This window comes from Mytilus trossulus, chromosome 1, assembly GCF_036588685.1.
Source record: "Mytilus trossulus isolate FHL-02 chromosome 1, PNRI_Mtr1.1.1.hap1, whole genome shotgun sequence".
Lineage (NCBI taxonomy): Eukaryota > Metazoa > Mollusca > Bivalvia > Mytilida > Mytilidae > Mytilus > Mytilus trossulus.
Genome location: NC_086373.1, coordinates 74999034 through 75019330, shown reverse-complemented (window position 1 = coordinate 75019330; position 20297 = coordinate 74999034). Strand labels below are relative to the sequence as shown.

The following is a 20297-nucleotide window of genomic DNA, read 5'->3' as shown; positions in this document are numbered from 1 at the left end:
TTTCGATTTGAATCAAATTGTCATATTTGATTTATAACATACTAAATCGTATATCAATATTACTACAATCAGTCTGAAATAAACAATTAATAATGTTTGTACTCGATGACATATCAGAATTTCGTGTTTATTTAAGTCTAGACGACATCTAATTAACTTTTATGATGACCTGCGAAAATTGCCGACGGTAACATAACCCGATATGAACATGAACATTATTATAGGTACATGTAGATCTTTTGTTATTAGTTTTTTCTATGATTGTCATGGTATTGATTAACAAAACTTTGTTCATAATCGTTATCGTATGCATCGGAATATTGTTTTGTAGATAGAATCAGTCATAGTTTAACTTTGTTTTACTTTCAATGTTAACAATATTTTCCTTTTAATAACTGGACACGTCTAACTCCTGTACAACCAATCTCTAGCTAAAACGGTAAATCCAAAAAAAAAATAACTCCGAGGAAATTTAAAAACGGAAAAATTCGAATCAAATTGCACAATGAAAAGCCCAAACAAATCAAACGAATGTATAATAACTGTCCTATTCTTATGTAGGAAATGGTGGAATATAATGAGTTAAATCAAATGTCACATGAGGTCGAATTATTCATTTGCAAGTGAATAATTTATCAGAGATCTTTTTTGACAAATTTAAACCAAATTGTCTGCTAAACACGAATTATAAATGATTGAACCAACAAATAATCATATTCTTTTTTTCTCATAAGACGTCAGTTTGAAAGAAACCCAAAACTGAATAATGTAATCTCTTTGCCAATGCCCAATTAAAATGAAAGTTTCTTTTATCAATGGAGAACTTTAAATGTCCGGAAAATAGAAGCGCAAATGTATAGAATACAAGTAAGTAAAAGTTAAGCATTGCTAATTATTCCTTTGAATTCTGATCTTATAATTTCTTATAAACACTGTTTGTTATTGCAACTAAAATTTCCGTTTTATTGATATTAAATATACAGGGTGTCACATTGATAATTCTGTGCAACTTGCTGAATGTGCTGATAGAATTACAAATCATGATGACGTCGTGAATGGATTAGTGCATCTAAGTACTATGTACTAGACGTCGAAATATCCAACAGATACCTTTGAATGATTTGTACTTAGAATTCGCTGAAATTTGATGCAAGCTCAACTGTTAACTTTGTGCATTACAACAGTAAAAATCTCTTTTAGGATCCATATGGCCAAACCATTCGACACTCTCAAACCTAAATCATTACAAACGTTGAAGAATAGTGATGCGATAGTTCTCTATTTTTGTGTACACATAATTGCTTTATGAAACGTATTTTCATTGTGGTTATTATCTATACAATTAAAGTATTAAAAATTTAGAGATAACTTAAAAAAATAATAAACATCATTAACTCGTTCAGACAAAAATAAGGATTCCTTAAAAATAGAGTTCTACTTTGTAAAATGAGTTTGTTGTTAACCAATGTAAATTTCAGGTTTTGAAATTTAATAACCAACAAAAACATAAAAAAAAGTTTTTCTTTGTCTCGCTATCATATCCCTGATAGATTACCTTTATAAATAAGGTATTGAAAATTAAGGAAGAACTTAAAACAAATAAAGATCATTTACTCGTAAGTTCAGAACAGATTGTGTTACCTTAAGAAGAGTTTTACCTTTACATTTTAACTAAGGATGCTATTGTTGTATACCAAGGTAAACGTGTTTTGTAAAATTAAGTAACTAACGAAAGCATCAAAACTGTTTCCTAATGTCTTGCTACAACATCCCTGAAGATTGAAATTATTTCCTGTGACAAGCAAACTTTGAAGATGTTACATTTTAAGATTTTAATGGTTGCATTAAGGGTCAATATCACTGAATTTATAAAACTGTGCATGCTACTAGAGCATAAGGAACTTAAGCTTTACATAAATAAAATACATACTCAGGGAGAGGAATGAAAATATCTTACCATTTTCTTTAATGAATAGCTTGGATATTTACCCGGGGAAATCAACTATAAAGACTACATAGTCATCTTAGATTGATGATTTTTATAAACGACTATTAACTAGTGACAAACATATAAAAGGGAGGTTCATTTAAGTCCGTGACGATATGTCTTTGTGAGGTTGCTAAATCAAACGATTTAATTTAAATATGATTTATCCTCCAGAATCTACTGTTCTCTACAATATTAGATTATTGTAGTGAAAATGTAGATTTAGCCTAGTCCTTTGATAAACGAGGAACGAAAAATACCAAAGGGACAGTCAATCTCATGAATCAAATATAAACTGACAACCCCATGGCTAAAAATGAAAAAGACAAACAGACAAACAATAGAACACATGACACAACATAGAAAACTAAAGAATAAACAACACGAACCCCACCAACAACTAATGGTGATCTAAGGTGATATTAAAACCACTAGTGATCTCCGTCTCAATTATTATAGTAACCTGTGTTAGTACAATTAGGTTTCATGGAACATAGTTGCAGATTCCTTCTGTTGTTTACAAATTATTTTAGTAAAATTTATAACACCATGATACAGGTTTTTGACAGTAACCATGTTTATGAATTCCTATTAAATATAACATTTGAAAATTCTTCTTCCTGAGTTCAATGTCGACATAACAATCTAAAATATACGGCGATTTGTCTTAAATACTGTGTGCAATTATTTTTTTACAAAAGACGTTGTGCACTCTACACTTTACAAACGTCAAGACAATATTTTCCATTAGCCCTAGTTGAACTTTGATGTGTTTTCAACGCAAGGATGAGTAAGTGTTTTTAAGTGTAGAATATTAGAACGAATTACGCTATGAAAAAAATACAATCACAAAAATACTCCGAGGAAAATTCAAAACGGAAAGTCCTTAATGAAATGGCAAAATCAAAGGCTCAAACACATCAAACGATTGGATAACAGCTGTCATATTCCTGACTTGGTACAGGCACGTAAACCTCCATTTTTGGACTAAAAATACTCATTAAAAAAAATCTTTAATGCTATCAAGGTTTATAAAATTCTTCGACTTTCCAAAGTCTGTATCTAGAAAAAGGCCATTCTATTGTAAATTAAGACCTCTGATTTCGTTATCGTCATAAAAAATATATATATATGCGAGTCGATATGGATCTAAATTTTAAACAGATTGGAAAAAAGCTCCCATTTTCACCTCAGGGGGAATTAATTGTTTTTTGTAATCTTTTGTTTTTATTCGAACGCCATTGATGAGTCTTTTGTGGAAGAAACGCACATTTCAATATCCTCATACAGACTGAAAAAAGTAAAATCACAAAAATACTGAACTTATTGGAAAATCAATTCGAAAAGTCCATAATCAAATGGCAAAACGCATCAAAAACGAATGGACAAGAACTGTCATATTTCTGACTTGGTACAGGCATTTTCAAATGTAGAAAATGGTGGATTAAACCTGGTTCTATAGCGCATACCCTCACACTTTAATGACAGTCTCATCAAATTCCGTTATACTTACATTGATGCGTTAAATAAACAGACACACTAAATAAAATAGTCAAAATATGGGTACATCAGTCATCATCGTATAACAATTTAAAAAGGAACAATTTAACAGAACACAAAAACATCTTCTGATGTCGTTGTTCTGACTGATGTCGTTGTAAAGATTATATAATAAGTACTGACCAAGATCTTACGTCATTATCTTTTCTCTAAATTTTCTAACTACGTAAAAACAAAAGAGGTGATGTATATTTACCGTTCATTGCACTGAACCTTATGTTTACAGTTAAATCCATTCGTATAGATTTTCAATAAACTAAAAAGCTAGCCGTTCCTACAGAATGTTATAATTATTACCTCCACATTATTAATGATCATGACACTTTGGCTAATGACACAATACATAAATTATTCATTTAAAGCTACTGATTTTACTCTATGTCTATTCCTTTTGGGTATTTAAGTTGAAAGGTGATAATTTCATCGAGGAAAGTTTATGACTCAGGCTAGGTTCGTTAGTTATTATTGACAGTAGCTACATTTGTGTAAGTGAAACATAACACTTAAAAAGGTCGTGCGTTTGGCGTGCTTGTATGGGTTTATCTTCATCAGGAAAACTAATACCGAACACAAAAAAGCAAGATGCACAAATGCCTAAATGCGTGAGTAGCAAAGAGGACCAACAGTTAGTTGTAACCTAACTTAGTAATAAATAATAATTATGGAATTCAAGTAAAGTTAGCCATAAATCATGTCAGGACCGAATCACTTACCTTCAACCTAAACGTTTAATCCGTAACATATTTCCATCATGTATAAAGACTAGTTACAAAAGAAGCAAGATGACCAAAACAGGTCCGACAAAAAATAACAAAGTAGTAGGTCCGGTAAAGACCGATATTGGCCTCAAATTTAAGGTTCATCTGACGAAAGATTTTGACCACTTTTTAAACACTTAAGTGTCTATTTAATTTGATTCAATCAATTTATATGAAAGAATTTAACATATTTGTCATTAAAAAAAATCCGATCCAAGCTTAAATATGAAAAATTTACCAAATATGCCGAAAAAAGATGTTTTTTTGTCAAAAATGAAAAAGGCCGCATCCGTATTCACCCATAACCTTTATATATGTTATGTTCTATCATCAAATACAATTTACATTTCAATATATAGGATGAACATGAATGCGGCCACATTCGATATACACAGAAACCGTCTAAAATTTAACTAAAATGCTCGAATTGTGAAGATTTCAGTATTTAAGCATGACTTAATGGTGCTAGTACCCGATATATGTGCATTGAATTGTCAAAAACAGCCAATATTTATGTAGCAGAAGCATTCTACTATCCAAATAATAAATAAGTTTACATTTTAACAATTTTGTAAAACTGCTATATTTTAGGGCCAAAAAGGGGTCTTACTGGACCTACTCCTATGATCTAAGGCCAACTTTACATGATTGAAACTTCATTTATGTCTTAAACATACGCATCTTACATCTGATTTGAATAGCATCAAATTGTTTGATTAAGATATAGATCTATACAAGAAGAGTGCATTATTAATTAGAATGTGTACTACTTCTTCAATAACAGATAAAAGACATAACAGAATACGGTTGAAAATAGTATGTGTCAATTTCCTTTACTCATATAATTACGAGATAACACACATAACACTACGTCTAAGGTAAGCGAAAAAATAACTCATAATTAAACCGGTCAGGACCAGTCACCCAAATGTGTGTTATACTACTCCGTTAGTGAATCCAAAATTGGATACAAATGAATTGTTTAAGCAAGTTTTGATTTTACAAAATAATTGAAAATTGTTTATGTTTAAAACCAATAAAATAAATTTTAGTACGCAACTATCCTGAATTTCTTAGATTGATCGCTAGATAATAATCCAGTCAATAACCAAATGTTGTTGCTATTCATGTTATCAAAATTGAAATAAAAAAATATTGTTGCACAGACATATCATATCAATTAGTACGTTTACGTACACTTTTATATTGTATATCAAAAATGGTATATTAAATAAAAATAAGATGAAATATGTTTACCAATGCAGTAATTCTACGTCAGAGATTAGATGACGTGGAAGTTACCAACTATAGGTCACTATAGGTATATAACAAATTTAGGGCTACTGGTTCTGACCTGTTACATTTATAAAAAGCTAAGTGGTCAACAGGACGCAAGTAAAAATAATTAGGTATGTGACTCTATAACTGATATGTTTGTTCGTTTCACGTAGAAAGTTATTCATGAATTGATTTTATAATGATGACAATTAGAACCAGTGTAAGAATCACCCGGATGTTTCGTATATAGAAGTCAGGTTGCTAGTTAATGACGCCAAAACAGATAACACAGTAGCACTAGAGTTAATCAAATGAACGACTGTTATTTAACTGGGAAATTCTTAACTACGACAAGCACAGGTATCATTCACTTGGAGTACACATGTTTGTTTAAAAATTCACAAGCACATTATATAACGAAAAACTTTTTTTAACACTTTAATTGATTCTTTATTGCACATATTGCTGTTTAACAATTAAACTTGGTGTACAGCATTTCATCAGGTTTTATCAACGAAAAACTTTGTATATACTTAAAATTGATAATTTCAAATAATATTAAACCTTCTAATTGTTCATGTGCGTCTTTGATGGCAAAGTTTTCAATAGAGTAAGAAACCGGTTTTAACAACTTCGCTTCAATATGTTTCCTTTAACGGCGTTTAGATTTGTGGAAACTTATATATTAGTATAAAGGCTTCTTTGTGAAAGCATCCTTATTGTCGTATCATAGAATACACGTTACTATCATTTAAGTTAAGTTCACTTATTGTGCAAATGATAGCCATGGTGTCTGTCAATAACTACATTTATCTGTTTACTATTACAAAACATGTTTCGAATTTTAATAGCTTTCCCTAAATGAGTTTGTTGCTAAATGTGTCCGTTAAAGAAATAGTTATTGCAGACTTATCAAACGAGACATAAGAGAAAATGTTTATTTCGAATACCAGCTATCATTCATTAAGATACCAAATATGTTTTCGTCTACAAAGTTTTAAGGAAAAAAGTCTTTAAATGATATATAGAGAAAAGTATTCATAACACATAACACAAATATACATTATAACTATAGTCTGGGAGAACATGATTTATGTATTGGTTGTAATTGACTTTGAACTTGCTTTCAGTAGCTGGGAGCACTTTAATATCGGTGCTTTGTGACTTTTTTTTATGCTGTTTTTTTGTTTTATTGTATGGATATTTTGACCACTCACAAACATGTTACTGCGATCCCCTTTAAGTGATTGTCCAAAGTCAGGAGTCTGGAGTGTAATGGATGTTGTTGGTCCAAGTATTTAATATTTGGTTATGACATTGTTTTGTTATGAATTAGGTCATATTTTTTCTCGTTTTAATTGTCGGTGCCTTTCATAGTCGACAGTATGGGTTTTCTAATTGTTAAGATCCGTACGAAGATCTTTAATTTCGTATACGCATATAATTGATGTCGCACATAATTTTAAAAAAATGTTTCATAGTGTGGTGAAATGAATAATTTATTAAAGTACATAATATATTTGGATATGTGAAAATTTCGAACCCCTATGTATTCATAGCAGAAAATCCTATCCCTATTGCACATTTAATTCGCTCCTCTTTGATTTCGTGCGATTTCTTTAGTTTAAAGTTCTTGAACTTGATGTGTTTCTCCTCAAATGGTTCACTTCATTCATTAGTTTATAAGAATTTTTTATCAAGTTGAAGTGCACTTTCTGGTATTTTTGTTAACACTTTCTTAATTCCACTTTCCTAAAACATATGAATCATGATTCGAAAATGTCACAATTGTCATGGCTTTAAACAATAAATCCGAAGTCTGTATATGTCACGTTTCTTGGCATTTTGCACTTTTGATGTAATATCCAATAACAATTATTCCTAAAAAAAGAAATATTCAGGAAGAAATTGCGTCAAAAATCTGCGTCTTTGTTTCTCTACAGTTTACGATTAAATTGGGTTGAACACGTGCTTTTACATAATCTTTTTTTTTTAAATTATGTCATTGATAAGGAAGTTGTTGCTTAATATGGGATTATCATTCGTCTGCTTATTAAAAAGACACGGAGGTACAGTATAACTACCAGTCAAGAGCTGTATTACGTGTTCAAGAGCATTTAACAGCGCCTTGTGTATACGATTATGGCGTAGGATTGCACCATAACACTGCTTTTGTTAAAGGTTATAACATAATTGTATTTTAAAATATCATTATGTTGCATGATGTAGATTTCTTAAATTTATTTTTGCAGTATTCATTTATCAATTTTATTCTGTAAACCTTAGGTGTGTAATGACTGTTCAAAACCTTTTTCTTTCTTAAACTATTATAAATGGAAGTTTAGTTTAAACAGTATAAGCCTATGTGAGCCCTCTCCACAAAACAAGGTACAATATTTTAAATGAAAACAAAGCAACACAAACAAAAACATAATTGCAATACAAAATTAATTTTCCAAATACATCTTAGTTGACTGGAATGATGCTTCAAATAATTAACTCAGATAAAACGTATGATTTTTCTATGAAACTATCAAATACACGTTAACCTTTTATTGAAACAAAAATATATAATCTTATTCATATCAAATACACCGCCCGCCTTGTTTGTACAGGAATATATATGTTTAAACAAAACAAAAAATAGAAGTTATTGGTCAGCCCAAGTGTTTATATGACATACATGTACGCAGGACGATGGGTGTTACTGGTGTAAAAGGAGCTGATTGCCCTTCCGGAGCACCTGACTTCACCATCGGTTTGAAGCTGGTTTATTTTGCTGAATCTTTAACTTGTATTTTTCTTAGACTGTTTTTAGTCTTTTTGGCTACGGTATAATGTGTCTGTCTTTCTTTTCGATTAACAGTTATTGAAAGTAAGTAAATGCTATTGTTAATATACAGAATTAAATTACAGAATCTATCGTACATCCTTTTACAAAAATGGTCGTGTTGAAAAAAAATATATTCCTTGTAGTTAGTCTACTTGTTTTGTACTCGTTTGACGCAAAATGTGTGCAAAAATATTGGGTTTATAAAGATTTTTTGCACTGGATTATCACACGTGAACAGTTTGGTCAACAGTTACCTCTTCCTTTAATACGTATTAAGGTCGATACTCATATATGTAAAGTAGATATAGATGTATTTTTTTCTTTTACAAATTTAGTTTTACTTCCATTACCTTAGTAGCAATGTACCAACTAAATATTATCTAAACATTTCGCAACTAATTTAGTATTCAAGAATTTGCAGCTGCTACTCAGACGTCATCAGTGTCTGAACACAAAGTTTATGAATCAGAAGTGCGTGATTAGGAGAATAACACAATGTTCACTAGCGATCACTATTTTTGAACATTTTATTGCATTGGTGTTAGTTTTGTTCACACATCGTTGTCAATATAATGGAATGGTATGCCACTGTCATACAAATGAGAGGTTTAGCTAGCTATAAATTTTTACATAAGAAAAATGGCTGTATCAAGTCAGGAATATAACAGTTGTAATGCACGTCCTTGATGTGTTTGATATTTTGAGTTTGCCATTTACCTATAATGACTTTTCGTGTAGAATTTCACAAGGAGTTCTGGATTTTTTTTATAATTTCACTCTTTGGTTTCCGTTTTTACTAATGTGGTTTGTCTTTAATATTGCTTATTGTTTTACTTTGTTGACATATCTGCTTGTTTTTCAATAATTAAGATTATAACTTATAATAAGTTGACTGCTTACCCCTATTTTTGACATTTTTACTTATTATGTATGCGTCTTTTGTTCAAAAATCGATGTCAATATGTGCGGCTGTCATACAACCGAAAGATTAAGCCAGTATTTTTCAAAATACTCATAAGGTCAGACCGTACGCGTACGGTCTGACATATATTAAAAAAATGGTCAGGTTAATTAGATACAAATGCATATAGCAGATCAACATAACTTAATAACTATCAAATATTAAAAACTAGATCTTGTGAAACTTTTTGTTACGTGACAACTCCTGGAGGATATAATATTTCGATTGAGTTCTGACAAGGTCAAAAACAATTTGGTCAGCTAGATATCAAGAACGCTTTACTGGCAAATGATCCATATTGCATTTTATATAGTTGTTGTTTAACATCTAGACTGATGGCACGCAGTGCATTTATCAGTCAATTTCCTATAAGAGTATTATAATGTAAGTGCTGGATGATTATAATTTTAGTACCGTGTATCAAACGGTTTCATATTTCAATTAGGAGATTAAATGATTGCACAAATTGCTTCACAATAACATACTAGCTAAAGTACATTTTTATAGCTTGTAATTTTTGTAGAAACCTGTGAAATTATCAATACATAATAAGGACTACATTTTTACAGTTTAAGTGTGATTGATGGCAGAATCTCAAAGTCCATATAAGACACTTAAGGCTAATAAATATAGGAAGATGTAAGTTTACATATTGTTCCGTTGAAAGTTACGACAGTTATCTAACTTCTTTGTTCAAAGCAGATTTGTAGAACCACATCAATAACTCACTCAACGAATTCAAAAGAAAAGTCGTCGATATATCAAAAAAATAATCAAAAACAAAAATAATGCGGAAACATATATAGTACTATATTCAAATGTGTCTGATTTATGTTAATTCACTAGATATTTCAAGTATACCACAATCAATATAAATCAAACCTAATCATATCAAATATGTATGTATGTATGTATCCTTTGACCTACATGTATAATAGTTTACTTTTATAATTTGTGAATTGGATGGAGAGTTGTCTTATTGGCACTCTAACCACATCTTCTTATATCTATGTCCATATATAACGGCCACTTTTATTAAAAATACTTCCAAATGGTCATGAAATGAACATCATCATAGCCTTGACTTGGGACAGACACTTTCAAGATAAAAAAAAAACAGAATGTGGTTTAACACGGAAACACCACAACTCGTCAGGTACGAGCAGGGTTTAACGGAAATAATTGAAATTTACCACAACGGTTAGGTTTTTGAAGCATAGCGAACAACAATCTAAACATGGTGACTAAATATAAAAGGTAGCACACATAGTCCAGTCAATCTAGCATAAATTTTACCCTAACATGAAAGTAATTGCAACAGAAGATTTTTTAAGTTTTAATCTTTAGCATTATACCCCAAAGATACACAGAATAAAAGTCCCATAAAATCTTACTTGAGAAAGACTAAAAAAATCACCATTTAAAATTCCTATGGAGATTTGCATTGAAAAGGGGGGTAACTCGTGCAAAAAAGACAGAAATATCAATAAAAATGATACAATATTATACCTTTACCGCTTCTATTCATCAGACTGTATTGATTCTTAACTTTTAGAGATCTTTAGAGTATAACAAACAACTCTAAAGACGTGTTTGTATCTTTTATCAAACTACAGTCTAAATTTCGTTATTTTTTAGTCAATCGACCATTTATAAAAATTTTCAACATGTCAAGGTAAAGAATCTCAGATTTAATAAAAATAATCAAGCATGTAGTCTTCTTTTTGTCGTTTATAGTTTCTTAAGGCACGTAAGATGCTGAAAAAATATAATATACAGATACAAATAATACAAAATGTTCTCATTATTTTTTCAAAATGGTCACAAAGCTTCTTTGCAATTTCTTAAATGCAAAATGCACAAAAAAATAAAACTACCGATAACACTTCCGTTTTGTACATTTTATGAGCAGAAGATTATATAATTTTGTCAAATACCAAATTATAACCCCATCAAAGTATCATACTTTACATCAATTTCAAGAAAATCAACCAAAAGCGGACCCAAAGAAGACTCATTTTTGCAGAGATATTTCCTCTTCTAATGTTAATTTCCATAGGAAATTAAAAATGCTGATTTTGAGTTTACCTCAAGTAAGATTTTATGTGCCTTTTTTCTGTGTATAGTAAAGGCATAATTCTATAGATTAGAACAAAACATTTTCTGTTGCAATTAGTTTGAGGTTAAATCTTAGTTTGACTGGACTAACAGTCATTCATGCGTGTTGCACCTCCATACTACAACAAGTATTGGTGCTTTCGATATTATATAACCCGAAAAATAATCATTGGCAATCAAATCGTTTAAATACTCATGAATGGCATTAATAAAGAAATGGCAGCTTCGAGCTGTTTCATAGGATTGACTTAGATTAAGAAATTTGAATGTTCTGGTTTAATTTGGTTCGGGGCGGTTTATCACTTTATTGCACTGTATTCGTAAGGTCATTCTACTTCAAATACAATACGCACTGGTAGGTTAAACCTCCTTCGTCTTTGCGATTTCTTCATAGATTAATAAAATGTTTTAAAAAAAAGAGTATTTAGAAAAAATCTCTAATCTATTAAGGTGTTGATAGCTCCTGAAGCAGATTTAGACATAATTTCTGTTAAAATATGTTTTCAAGGTCATGTTCCTTCTGAAAAACTTTGAAATACCCTTCATCTGAAATGAATGTGCTTTAGAAAGATGCATATATATGGTGATAAACACACCCTGACTGAAAACATGTTAATCTTTATAATTTGCCAAATGTCATCAGAGAGAAGACATGGAATTAAAATTAATAAATAACGCATTCTATTTGAAAAAGAGAATTTCTATTTTATTCTCTTTTTTTGGTGGTTTCAAATTCGGTTGACGATGTGAATTGAAATAAACACTTGTTGTCAACAATTCTATAAGATAATGAAAATGCTCTTACTTGATTTTATCAAATTTGGGGAAATCTCCCCACTCAATGAAGAAAAATAGTCTTCTTGAATTAAAAAACGTACCAGTGGGAAAATTCCAACATACACTACACATATAAAACCAATAACATTAGAATGGGGAAATATCCCCACATTCACATCTACAATCAAAAAAATCAGAATGCGGATATCCCCACGATAAGATTAATTATAAATTATAAAATAAGATAATTGGAAAATACAAGCTTTAATATTGCTGACCATCAAATGGGGAAATTTCCCCATAATCTCATTTTGTTCAAATCATAGAAAAATTGTTGACTATCAATTGGGGAAATTTCCCCATAATATCATCATGTTCATATTAGATATTTTTGACTACAAGTTGGGGTAATTTCCCCATAATCTTTTCATGTTCAAATAAGTTATTGTTGAATTCAAATTGGGGAAATTTCCCCATTATTTCATAAGATTCAAATTATAAAAAAATATGTAAAAAACTGTCATCCCAAGTCGTGAAATTTAGACAGTCTTTAGACAGTTGACTACTTATGAAACAAATGTGTACCAATGAGAAAACTCTCCATCCAAGGCCCAATTTGTAAAAAAACAAACATTATGGGTATAAAAAAGGTCTTCAACACGGAGCCTTGGCTCCTACCGAACACCAAAAGGGCCCAAAATGACTAGCGTAAAACCATTAAAACAGGATGACCTAAGGTCTAATCTATATCAAAAACGAGAAACGAGAAAAGCTTATGAACCACATCAACAAACGACATCTACTGAACATCAGATTCCTGACAAAATGTTTGAATATTTTGTGGTTATCCGTATAAAGAAGGCAGAATGTTTTGAATACAGATTGCTTTTAAACTCGAGGAGCTTACTTTAAATCGTCATCATTAGGAAAAAAACTCCTTAAAAGAGAGGCAAATGATACCAGAAGAAAATTCAAACTCTTAAGTCGAAAATAATCGGACTACGCCATGGTTTAAAAAGAAGACCAACAGACAAACAATAGAACACAAAACACAACATAGAAAACCAAAGACTAAGCAACAAGAACCCACAAAAACATAAGGGATTGTTATATTCTTACGAAACCACAAAACGCACACAAACAAGGAATTTAAATCTATGGTTGGTTAATCAGCAGACACTACCGACCGCACTACTAACAATCAATTCCAATCAATTTGTTATACCAAATATCGATATTTTCAAATTTCAAATAGTTTTCCTGAAGCTGTTGATGTTCAGAGTTGGTTGACCGTTATGGAATAACCGTTTCACAAATGAAATCGGATATGTTCCTAACGTCGTAACTACAATCCCCTTCCCTTTCATGACTTTGACCTACCGAATTAGACTATTTACCGGATTTGTAATTACATAAGCAACACGACGGGTGCCGCATGTGTAGCAGGATCTGCTTACCCTTCCGGAGCACCTGAGATCACCCCTACTTTTTGGTGGGGTTCGTGTTGTTTGTTCTTTGGTTTTCTATTTTGTGTCATGTTTACTATTGTTTTTCCGTTTTTTTTTCATTTTTAGCCATGGCGTTGTCAGTTTGTTTTGGATTTATGAGTTTGACTGTCCCTTTGGTATCTTTCGTCCCTCTTTCAGAAAATATCTATCCTGTATGTAAACGGTGGTGATGTTTTAGTGAATTTATAAAATAATTCTGTTAATGATGATACTCAATACTTGCACAAAGATAAAAATGTTTGTAAGTACATCTTCATCAATTTTAATATGCTAAGATTGTGTGTACTAATGATTATAAAAAGTGCTCTATGACACATTGTTACATGTTTCAATATTGCAACTATATTGAACAGCTTTATGTGCATAATATTGTAACACACTTGGAGTTTATAACTTACTCTATGCACATCTATCTGTTGTTGATGATTTTTGCATTTACATGTAGATGTCTTTTTCATCTATTTATTTTAGTCATTGATGTTGTTTCGTTGATGGTGTGATAATTACTTCTTTTTCTACATACAGTTTGTCATATTAAATTACAAGAAAAATCCGACCAAACAAGCTAATTTTGTGAATGTTTTTTTTTTATCATTAAGATATCATGATAATGTCCCAATATAAATCAAATAACAAATATATAACCTTGTTCAATCTTGTATACATGTATAAATATATAGGATCATTTGACTGATGCTAAATGTCTTTTGTTCAAGGACAAGGAAATACAGCTTCGTTTTGTTGTTGATATTGTTTATTATATCCTGTTTTGAGAATATTATCAGATGAGTTGTGAGTTCATATATGAACAAAACACCTTTAGCTGAATTCATCTCGATTTCTTTTTTCGTAGATTTTGTAGACTTAACACTCGTGCTAACATGACTAAGTTGTCGTCTGCAAATACGACTTTGTAACCTATAAAATAGAGACTATCCAATCAAATGGACAGAAAACCAAACACAAATTAAGCATTATAAAATTAAATCAAATATATCTACATCTTTCCTTTCATACAATGTTTACGGTCTGAAAAAGAAAGTTCATGAAAAATTACACTGGAACTCACAAAATTTGAATAAACAGAAACTGCTTTTCATCGCTACTTTTCTTTGATTAATTTTTAAATTAGTATGTACTCCTTATATACAGAGTTATAAAGTTTATTTTTACCCTGACTTTATATGGAAATGTTGACTCCTTAGTGAGTCTTTTACTTCGAATGCTATGTACATTGTTTCTGTTAGTTCGACATGTAATGTTCTGTGTTCTCTCCAGATACGCCAATGTTATCAGCCAATAAATACAAACGGTAATTTTTATATAAGTTAGACCGCTATTCGTTTTTCTGATTGAATTGCTTTACACTAGTAATTTTTGGTCCCGTTATAGCTTGCTGCTCAGTATGATCCAAAGCCGCAGGACCTAGCTTGACCTGTAATGGTTTACTTTTATAAATTGTTACATTGATGGAGACTTGTCTCATTGGCACACATACGACATAATCCTATATCTATGATCATGATGATATAGCCTAGGGTGCACAATGTGGCATTAAACAAAACAAAAAACTACCTGACTATCAATCAATTTATTAATTATCGTTCTTTTGTAATCTCTCTTTGATTTATATCATGGTTTACCTGATTTAGTTTTTTCTAAGACTGTTGCATTATACAATTTCTTCTCCGGTTTCCAGAAGCCCATTACTTTTTCGTTCACTGCGAATCCATATGCCGTAGTGTAAGCTTAAAAAATACGATTTAACATAATGTCAAAAAGTTAAACGTGAATATCAACGGCCGATACATAGAAATGAAATCATAGATCACAAACAGCAGTCAAATGACCACTAAATTACTGATTTCGGACAGACATACAACATGTATAAATGTGGCACAACTTAACGTCAGGCAAAACGCAAACAAATATTTTAATTAAGTGTGAAATCATTCCAGCAATGAAACATGGCTTGAAATACTTTTTAGTTTTTTTTTGAAGTTCACAAAAATGCAAATGTATCATGATGTTCCGGGTTTACACACCCTCCCCACTTTTTCCGCAAACTGGATCCCAACAAATTTTCCAACAAAAATGAATAGTTACACAACGTACAAATCTGAACGTAAAAATAATATACACTAGAACACACCCGTGATGTCGCGGGTCCGTGACTGAATTAAAGTATATAACTATGCGCAAGACTTATTTTAGTATTAGTATTGTCATATGATAAAGTCATGCCGATTATATGATACAGTTTTCTCTGCTTTCAAATCTTTCTGTTTGAACCCGTTGAACTGGAACTCATTAATTATTGGTAATATTAATCATTTGGAAAACAAAAGGTCCTGGAATGAAGTATTTTTTTAATCAACAGCATTGTCCTATATTAGTTATAAATAAAATTGAATTCTTTGATTCGCTGTTTTACGTCATGCACGCTAACAAATTAAAAACTGTACCTATACACCTTATTTTTTAGTCCAGATTTTTAGTATTCTTATTGTTATCTTAGAAAGTCTTACTGATTAAAATACTACAATAGACCTGTAACAATTTGACAATTTAGTAGTGTCAACCCTGTGATTATGACCCGTGTATATAGCATATCAATCCTGAATAAGCATATTAATCCTGAATACACGGTTTGCCGGTGCGCCTGTCAGATGCGGGGCGTACAGATAAGGTAATAGGTAACAGGTGAATATACTATTGGTATCGGTATCGGACTTGATCCGGAACTTCTTTATTATTGGCAATATTAATTACGTGGAAAACAAAAGGGCCTGGAGTGGTGTCATTTTTAATCTACACCTTTGTACTATATTAGTTATGTATAAAGTTGAATCCTTTGATTCGTTGTTTTTACGCGATGACGGCTGACAAATTGGACAACTAGAAATATGCAATTGTCGCTATGTTCTATATGTTAATAGAAAATGAAAGAAGAACTGTGTTTCTTTTTAAAACTGTTCCCTGAATAGATTCATAGTTGTATAAAAATAAACAAATCACTTAACTCACCTTGTTTTCATGTGACTTTCTGTTTTTTGCCTTGCTAGGCTTGTCTTTTCCCTATAAAAAAAGATTCAAATTGTAAATAAAGGTTTTACATTTGTACACAGAATATTGTATTTGCGGTTTTAATTATATTATGAAAAACGACAAGAAACAAGAATGTGTCCAAAGTACACGGATGCCCCACTCGCACTATCCTTTACCATGTTCCATGGACCGTTAAATTGGGTAATAATCTAATTTGGCATTAAAATTAGAAAGATTATACTATAGGGAACATATGTACTAAGTTTCAAGTTGATTGGACTTCAATTCTATCAAAAACTACCTTGACCAAAAACTTTAACCTGAAACGCTGACTTTCATTTTCTATGTTTTGTGGACCCTAAAATTGGGGTCAAAAGTCTAATTTGGCTTTAAAATTGAAAAGACCATATCATAAGCAACAAGTTTACTCAGTTTCAAGTTGATTGGACTTCAGCTTCATCAAAAACTACCTTGACCAAAAACTTTAACCTGAAACTCCCACTTTCACTTTCTATGTTCAGTGGACGGTATAATTGGGGTCAAAAGTCTAATTTGGCTTTAAATTAAAAAGACCATATCATAAGCAACAAGTTTACTAAGTTTCAAGTTGATTAAACTTCAGCTTCATCAAAAACTACCTTGACCAAAAACTTTAACCTGACACTCCCACTTTCATTTTCTATGTTTAGTGGACCCTGAAATTGGGGTCAAAAGTCTAATTTGGTTTTAAAATTGGAAAGATCATATCATAAGCAACAAGTGTACTAAGTTTCATGTTGATTAAACTTCAGCTTCACCAAAAACTACCTTGACCAAAAACTTTAACCTGAAACTCCCACTTTCATTTTCTATGTTTAGTGGACCCTGAAATTGGGGTCAAAAGTCTAATTTGGTTTTAAAATTGGAAAGATCATATCATAAGCAACAAGTGTACTAAGTTTCAAGTTGATTAAACTTCAGCTTCATTAAAAACAACCTTGACCAAAAACTTGAACCTGAAACTCCCACTTTCATTTTCTATGTTCAGTGGACCGTGAAATTGGGGTCAAAAGTCTAATTTGGCTTCAAATTAAAAAGATCATATCATAAGCAACAAGTGTACTAAGTTTCAAGTTGATTGGACTTCAGCTTCATCGAAAACTACCTTGACCAAAAACTTTAACCTGAACGGACGCACAGACGGACGGACGAACGGAAGCACAGACGGACGGACGGAAGCACAGACCAGAAAACATAATGCCCCTCTACTATCGTAGGTGGGGCATAAAAATAAACATTAATGAGTATAATCAGATATAACACATTCTGTTTCAACTTGTCGATATTCTGATTTGTCAAATATGGAGAGTATGCAAGAATCTGCTCAATAAAATATAATAATAATAATTCAGTATAATAATCTAAAGCTGAATATACTATTTTTTCAAATAGGACCAGTAACATATGCTATAGCCTGTGATCCTGGGCCACTGTTTAACCATAGATCGAGTTTAAGCTAACGCTTCCGAAATAGAAGGTTGGATGAGGATGTCAGTGTTGCCGGAAGAAATCTCAGACCGTGTTCACACCAAACGCCGAGTACAGTAACCATGTTTACATTTGGTTTAATGTAATGAACACTAGTTTCACATTAAATTTGTTCACATCTATACACCTTGTTTAGCTACCTGTACATAAGATTTTTTCACACTTGTACACTATATGTCATTTAAATGTAATAGTTCATCACGTAGAACCAAATTTTCGAACAAATTTTCAAGCAGGTAGGGAACGACCATTTGACTTTAAAAAAGGGGGGGAAAGGATTTTCCACAGTTTGATTAAAAAAGAATCGGGTCATACAGATGATTTAAATGAACAAATATTCGGAAATCAAAGTTTCCCAATACGTTATAGTGTTAAATATTGAATTGGTACCATAAAAAAAAACAAATATAAACTTTCGCGGGAGAAAAAATTATGACTCATCCCCCCTTTTTTTAGTTAAGTGGTTGGTCCTTTAAGAAAGTCATTTTGGATGATTTGCAGTAGTTTAATGATGTCTCGATTACGCACTAAAAAAGTAGGGTGCATCAGCGTGCTTACATCTACGAAGAAGAAGAATTGCGATGTTAAGGACCACTATATTTCTATCTTTTCTGTGTGTTTCACATGGTATTTTTTCACCAAGGAGTATTTGGAAACGGTAGGGATTATATATATATATATATATATTTTTTAAATGTATTTTAACGGATCTGAGATACTACACAAACAAACAATTAACCTCACCCTTTTTCAGTAATGCATTTATGAGTGAATTGTTGTTTGAGTAAAGACCATACAGTGGCAAATATTTCTGTCAGTGTGTACGTCTAGTCGATTCGGGAGGACCTTTTTCAAATGTATTATGTGTTCGGCAATGATGATGGGTGAGTCTAATTTATTGTCTAAAATTCAAAGAAATGCAGAGAAAAATGTTAACCAGAGTTTATAATATATTAATAAGTTCACTGACTTGGACTTTCCCGTACTATTTATAGGTTATCTGATGAGGAGTTGTTTTTATTATTAATCACATATTCTTGCTGATTTGGGACTGTGAAAAAGGAAAGAATTAATTTTCTTCGATGCGACTATCCTGTCCGATAAAGGTCTATTTCTAAACTTTGGGAAAGCGTCCCAAATTTCATCCTTCCTCCGTCAAAGTTTTATCTTTGATTATATCTTATATCATCATAAATCTGTCTGCGCATATCATAACAGTAGAACCACAGTATCCGTGAAAGGCTTATAATTTAATGAGTTCGATACATACGTAAAATATCATTTTCAAAAGTTAAGATTTCATTCCCTAAATTTGTTTCTTCGAGTTTTGATTTGATATTCAAAATTCCTTTTCAGTTTTTGAGAGAGTTCTTTAATTTTCTTGCTTTGTATTTTGAAAGCTTAATACTGATTGGAGTGTATCATCTGGTTTATAAATAAAGCGCGCTTTTCAAGTAGCGTAAACACATGGCAACACTGAGATTTTTAAAACTGTAATATCCTAAACTATTTTTTGTGTACATATGAACAGTTTAATTATATTTTGTAACCAAAAGAAATACAGGGGCCCTGAAATATAATATGTAACAAATAGTCTTTATAGCTTTTTAAAGAACCTCTTTGATCTCCAACACGTCGGTTGTCTCGTAATATTCTTTTCGTGTGCGTGCTACATCACGCCTTAAAAAGTCTACATGACTGTGTTTTATAAATCTAACGTCTCAGAAATTAAAGAAACTTAGTGTCCTTGAAAAGTTTTTATGATATAAAAGAAGGTTTGTTGAATTCTTACCTATTTCAGAGAACTAGCGCAAGGACAGGTGTGGTATGTCCCCAACGACGAATACACATCTAACTTTGCTCATTTTGTGAAGAAAAGGCAACTGCCAAATGAAGATCAATGTCTGTATTTAATTTTTAACTGGACGTCTTCCTGTCAAAA

The 20297-nt window shown here is 31.4% G+C and overlaps 1 long non-coding RNA gene across 2 annotated transcripts; it reads right to left on the bottom strand.

The window, feature by feature from the left end:
* Nucleotides 1-15340: 15340 nt before the first annotated feature.
* Nucleotides 15341-20297, bottom strand: LOC134710050 (uncharacterized). 2 transcript variants are annotated; one of them, XR_010106087.1, is made up of 3 exons: nt 20148-20297; nt 16808-16858; nt 15341-15528 (listed from the first exon to the last, which is right to left on the bottom strand). It is a non-coding gene; the product is annotated as an uncharacterized LOC134710050 (long non-coding RNA). The 2 variants fall into 2 exon arrangements; XR_010106090.1 differs by having other exon boundaries at nt 15424-15501.